Source organism: Corvus brachyrhynchos, unplaced genomic scaffold (assembly GCF_000691975.1).
Source record: "Corvus brachyrhynchos isolate BGI_N302 unplaced genomic scaffold, ASM69197v1 scaffold595, whole genome shotgun sequence".
NCBI lineage: Eukaryota > Metazoa > Chordata > Aves > Passeriformes > Corvidae > Corvus > Corvus brachyrhynchos.
Window position 1 is genome coordinate 1,793,837 of NW_008238373.1, and position 6,000 is coordinate 1,799,836.

Below are 6,000 nucleotides of genomic sequence, written 5' to 3' on the forward strand. Positions count from 1 at the left end.
ACCATTATTCCTTTAAGAAAGCATTACACTCATTTTTTAACTTTCTCCACCACAGAACTTGAAGACAACAGTGGAAAATTATATTCTAAGCACTTAGATAATGGCAAAGCATAAGATATGCTGCATCTGCATTCTCTCTTGAATGCTTTTGCAGGGTTAGCAGAAGAGGGATGGAGCTGTTTCAAATCATAGTGCCTGCTCCATCAGGAACCTGAAACCAGAAAGTTGGGTTTGGACACTTTTTCTGAGATTGTTGAACATCTTCCCACGTGAAAAAGGAGAAAATACTGATGCAAAATAGAAAGATGAAGAGATTGAAGAGACATTTAGCAAAAGCCCTTTAGAGTTTCTCTTATTACATCAAGAAGTCTGGAAATGACTGCAAGGCCACCTATCTTGAATGTCACATATCCTAATATTTAGCCAGCGTTTCTGTGGATGTTCTTCAAAGGTCATCTCTAAAGTTGTCTGATCTTATATATTAAATACTTCAACAGATTGGAAGTATTAAAAACTCTTTTTTCCAGCAATAAACTTTGTTCTCGACACTAAGAAATTATTATGGTGGTAGTACCTGTACCCAAGATTAATAGAATAGCTGAGGTTTGAAGGGACCCCTGGAGACTGTCTAGGTGAACACTGACACAAAGCAGAGGCATCTAGAGAAGCTTGCTCAGTATCATGTCCAGCCAGGTTTTGAATATCCCCAAGGATGGAGACCTGATGACTTCTCTAGGCAGACTGTTCCAGTGTTTGGACACCCTTGCAGTAAAAAAAAAAAAAAAAAAAAAAAAAAAAAAAAAAAAAAAAAAAAAAAAAAAAAAAAAAAGTTTCTATTTAAATGGAATTATGGAATTTCCAGTGTTTCAAATTCAGGAGGCCCACTATGTCTTGTCATTATGTTGGGCATCCCTGAGTCTAGCTCTGTGTTCTTTACTCCCCCTCCCCAGTCAGGTATTTGTACATACTGATAAGATTGTCCAGAGCTTTCTCTTTTCCAGACTGAGCAACCCAGCTGTCTCTCCTTGTATAACACTTCTCCAAGTCTTTAACCATCATTGCTGCTCTGCACTAGACTTGCTCCCATATATCACTATCTCTTGCCCTGGAGGGGCCACACCTGCACATAGAATCCTAAATGTGATCCCATGAGTGCTGAGCAGGTCACTTCCCCTGACCTGTTTGCGCCTTCCTTTATCTGATTGTTTATATGGCATCACACCTCTCTCAGTTAATGAGGACTAGGCTGAGGATTTTTTATCAGTTTTTAATTTTAAAATACTGGCAGTGGCCCATTCATAACACTTAGTTTCCTGAATTCCCTAGCCCAGTTTCACTTCTGTGTGAGGAAAGAAACCTGGGCCTTCATCCTCCAAAGGTATTTTTCTCCATAAAGTCAATGCAGACATAGGACCTGTGAATACAATTACTATAGTAATTATTTCTTGTATCAAGATATCCTGAGAAGAAGAATGTTTCCAAGATCCTAGGATCAGAAAATTTAATCCACTTTTAATCCAGTCTTAGAAGACTCATCCAGAGACAAGATGAGGACTAGAAAAGAGACAACTAACTGCAGAAGTATTAAATTAAATATTGCATGTGCTGTTGACGAGAAGGCTTGGGTTTGGTTTTGTGTTAAAAAGGCAGATGTAAATGGGAGATGTCCACACTTAATCTAGAATACTCTTAACCAAGTGAGAGTTAAAAGAAAAGAAAATTTCCATCACTTCTCAAATCAGTAAGAACTCTCTTGGCAATAAGTGAAATCTATAGATTTTAGAAATTGGAAGGATGCCAAGAAAGGTAGCATTGCTCCAGTGGTCATATCATCAGAGCCATGGAGGTCTAGATGTGAAAATGACATGACTGTGTATAAAGAGCTATTTTATTTATTCAACTCAAATTTCAAAAAGTTCATGTATTCAATTCACACTTGTAAATTTTTGAAAAAAAACTAACTTTTTGTAAAAGTAAACAAGTTCTCATACTAACAATTTAAATTAAGTTCCATTATTTCTGGTGAGTCTGTAAAGTATGTTCTCTTCTGTTAAACTGGAGAAAAATCACTTGACATTTTTTTCATAACAGTTAAAGAGAAGTAAATATTTTAACATGAAGCATAAAACTAAATGGTTATTTGCAAATATTTTAGAATAAATACTGAGAATTCTCTCTCTCCTGGCCTTCTACACATAGTGAAATATTAGAGGGCTTATCGCAGCAATCTATTACATACATGTATGTTCAAGCTCTTAATGTTTCTCCACCAAATCCCATGGCCAAAGGTTAGGCAGACTCTCTATTCCTTATTTAAAGCCATTATTCCCAGGTTGTTTATGCAAAGAAGTAACAACTGTCAAAGATACAAAGGCTAAGCATGATCCACTCATGGGCAGGCCAGAGCAAAACTCAAGAGAGAAGGTTTACACCCTTCACCAAAATCAAGAAGTTGAAATACATGGTCCAAGTTCAGAATCAAACCTGAATTTCAAGTCACTAATTTTGGCTCAGGTATCCAGAATTGTGATCTATGGGTACTTTAAATTCTGACAGAAAAGAAATACTGTATCTTTTGCACAGCTATTATTGAAGATCATTTCTCAGAAGTTTTACCAGCTTCCTTTATTGTTAATGGCTATTTATTCTCTAATTTACAAATGGATAATTAAAATAAGCTTTTATATTGCCCTTCAAATTTGTGTCAAGAGAGAACACATTCAATAAATACTTCTCAGAAAAGTAATTAATCTGATTGCATTAGCACCTCCTTGAATGTCACTGATATTTCTTTCCTTGAATTTTAGCTATATATAGCTATATAGCATCCAAATTAGAAAAAATAACATAATATACTAGAATTTGCTTTAACCATATCTAAAATCAGACAGCATAAATCTAACAGAAATTACTGCAAAAATATTCTGCTTCAGTTTAATTATTTTCCTATTTTTTTCCAGAGTATAAATTTAGCCTGTATTTGGTCTTACCAAAGTTCATAACGGCCCTTTTTCAATCTCACAACATAAATCTTATCCATTTCCTGGTTAGCTTCTTTTTCCTTGCAACAGAACCTTAGCTCTGAGTTTGGATCAGTTTAAATGTATGCAATTTTATTTTTTGCCAAACTTGACTTTAAAACTTTGTGTTATACATTTCAAAAACATCAAGTGACTTGTCTAAGGAATTTTGTCAACAGTAGCTGGAACAACACGGATATACAGAGATACCACAGTTAATAATAAATATCATATTCTTTTGAAGCTGGATCATCAGAACTCAAGTACCATCTATAGGCTCTGCAAAAAATATTAAGACATCACATTGTCATTGCTAGTTCAAAAAAAAAAAAAAAAAAATTCAAGTACCATCTATAGGCGCTCTGCAAAAAATATTAACATCACATTTTCATTGCTAGTTCAAAAAAAAAAAAAAAAAAATCCAAGAAATAACTGAGGAGATGGTTTGAATCTTAGTGGCAGATTCATGCGCTTCAGACTTCTGGATGCCTTTTATTCTTGCAAAGGCATTTTGAGGTTTTTGAAAGCATTGACCTAAATCTTTTAAAGGCAGTATGGACAAAACTGGGAGCCTAATTGTGAATGTATGCATGTTTCTTTTGTAATGTGAAAAGAACTGAAAAGGGCAAATTCATAGATGAAAGAAAATAATTTGACAGCATTTTTAATCCACTTTTATACAATTGTTTTCATGATATAGCGAACATGCAAGCAGAAGCAGACATACCTTGTTTCAGTGATACTTTAGCTACAACCCCAGCTGTTAAGAGGAAATCTGTTTTCAAACTAAACATTCACTTATTTGCTGATCAGTACATTTCTGATCACAACCAATATGTCCTAACCCCATACAGAAACTTGAATGGATTTTACCTGCCTTCTCCCCTAATTATAGCTGACACCTGATAGCATTGTTATTAGAGAGTTTGTAAAAGCACATTTAAGTAACACTTCCACATGTAGTTTTATCTATTAAGATTCTCCTATTAAAATAGTCTAGATATTAATACATAGCTAATTATCAACACATATTTAAACAACTCTTCACAAACCGAGCTACACAACCACATGTAAGAGCTATCTGACTGTACAGTACAATGCTGCAGTAACACAGTCCTTCTCACTCAATGCAGTTCAACTTAATAATATTAAATAAATTATTGAGGACTTGGGTCTTTGGTGGGGTGTGGGCTTCTTCATTTATAAAAAGTCACTAAGATATATACAATAACTTTGTGGTTTAACAAGAGTTTAATTCCTCACTAAACAGGAATTGAACCCTTGGGATTCTGTGGCTTTTGAAATTAGGGTGTGTTTAGGTTTGGAGACTGCCCAAATTTCATTCACATTTAAGAAGGGAAAGCACTATGCCAGACACATGCAATCAGAAAAAAAGATTCCATTCTAAAGGAAGACTGTAAAACAAATGCTCCCATATATTCCATACAGATCAAATAGAAAGACTGAGGACTGGTACAGTGGTATCTAAATATCCAGCAAAAAAAATCTCAATCTAATAAATAAACCCTAAGAACTAGAAATTAAATTACTGGCTACAAAGTAAACGAATGCTGCAAAATTATTCCCACTTACAACACAGGATGATATTGAGAAATAGGGGAGGAGTCAAACATGCCAGGCTCTCTGGTACCACCCATTGCTTACAACTGTTATTGAACAATATTGTTATAATTTATGAAGCTAGCAAGGGAAGAAAATGCAAGGTCTGAAGTGTTTTGACAAAAGGCTGAAAGGAAAAAAAGAAAACAAAAGTCAACTAAAAAGAAAGCTTCTTTCTAGACACAGTTTTATCAAACAGAAAAATCCAGGATTAAAATTCAGGTCCCCTTATAAAACCCTCTCCAAGTAAACTGATGACTTTTCTTGTTCTCTGTTTGGTTTTTGGTTGGGTTTTTTGGTTGTGGTTGTGGGGTTTTTTTCTGTCTTGTAACCAAGCAAATATAATAAAGTTGGACTGATCTGTTTTCTATTCAAAGCAAAGAAATATATTAGACATTTGAACAACTTGAGTCTTTCCTGAGATTAACATATGGTGTTTTCCTTAGTCAGGACATTTCCTAGACATTTTCTCTAATAAGTGAAGGTAATTACAAAATCAACACAATGACATTTGGTTATTTCAATGAACTGCAAATTTGCAAATAATCTATTATATTCAGATTCTGAAGTATATTAGAGATGACGTTAAGTAAACATTTGAAAATTATTAGTACATTATCAACATAAGAGGAGTATTTTTTAAACCAAAATAATAAAAAAAATCTTGCTCACTATAAGAGAGGGAAGTATGCAAAAACTGATTATGACTGCAGTATCTATTCCATACTTCCCACAAGAAAATCTCTCACATTCACACATATGTAACAGATAAAATTAATTCAATTTTTTTGCATGCTAAAAACTGTATGGAATGGGATATATCTTCACTTTATAACGAAACAGATTAAAATTAATGTCAAATAAAATACCATAGGCCAAAACAGAAATGCTGTGGCACAAAGAAGAGAAGTGTTCATAGAGATTTGGAGGTTGTTAGAATAGGTTTCTCTTTTGACCATAATCTTCCTGAGCAGTGTTGAGTAACCTAGTTCTTCAGGGATGAATAGTAAAAGTCTTTTCTAGCTGTTGTGAGACTTCCAGTTTTTTTATGTTTTGTTTAGCTCCTCCGTTTTTCTCTAAAGTGGACTAGAGCTTACTATCTCCCTTTTTGTACTCCGAAGTGGATTATTTAGAGGGATTTCATAAATCATCAAATCATTCCAAAGCAGGTGACTAAAAGCTAAAGACTAAAAACCAAACATCTGAAAGGTGTTAAATTAATTAGCATTATCAAAACTACATGAGGGAAGTAAAGGACCCCATACAATAGCATACATTGGCCTTCAATGCCATTCTGTGGCTCATGGCTTTGAGTCTCATATTTCCAGGTTCTTTTGGAGTGCAAAAGCCTTCTCACTCT

General features: G+C 34.3%; 1 protein-coding gene across 5 annotated transcripts in view; it reads right to left on the reverse strand.

Annotated features, from left to right (window-relative positions):
* Window positions 1-6,000, reverse strand: part of FMN2 (formin 2) — a 166,608-nt gene that overhangs the window by 59,694 nt on the left and 100,914 nt on the right. The window lies entirely within an intron of this gene.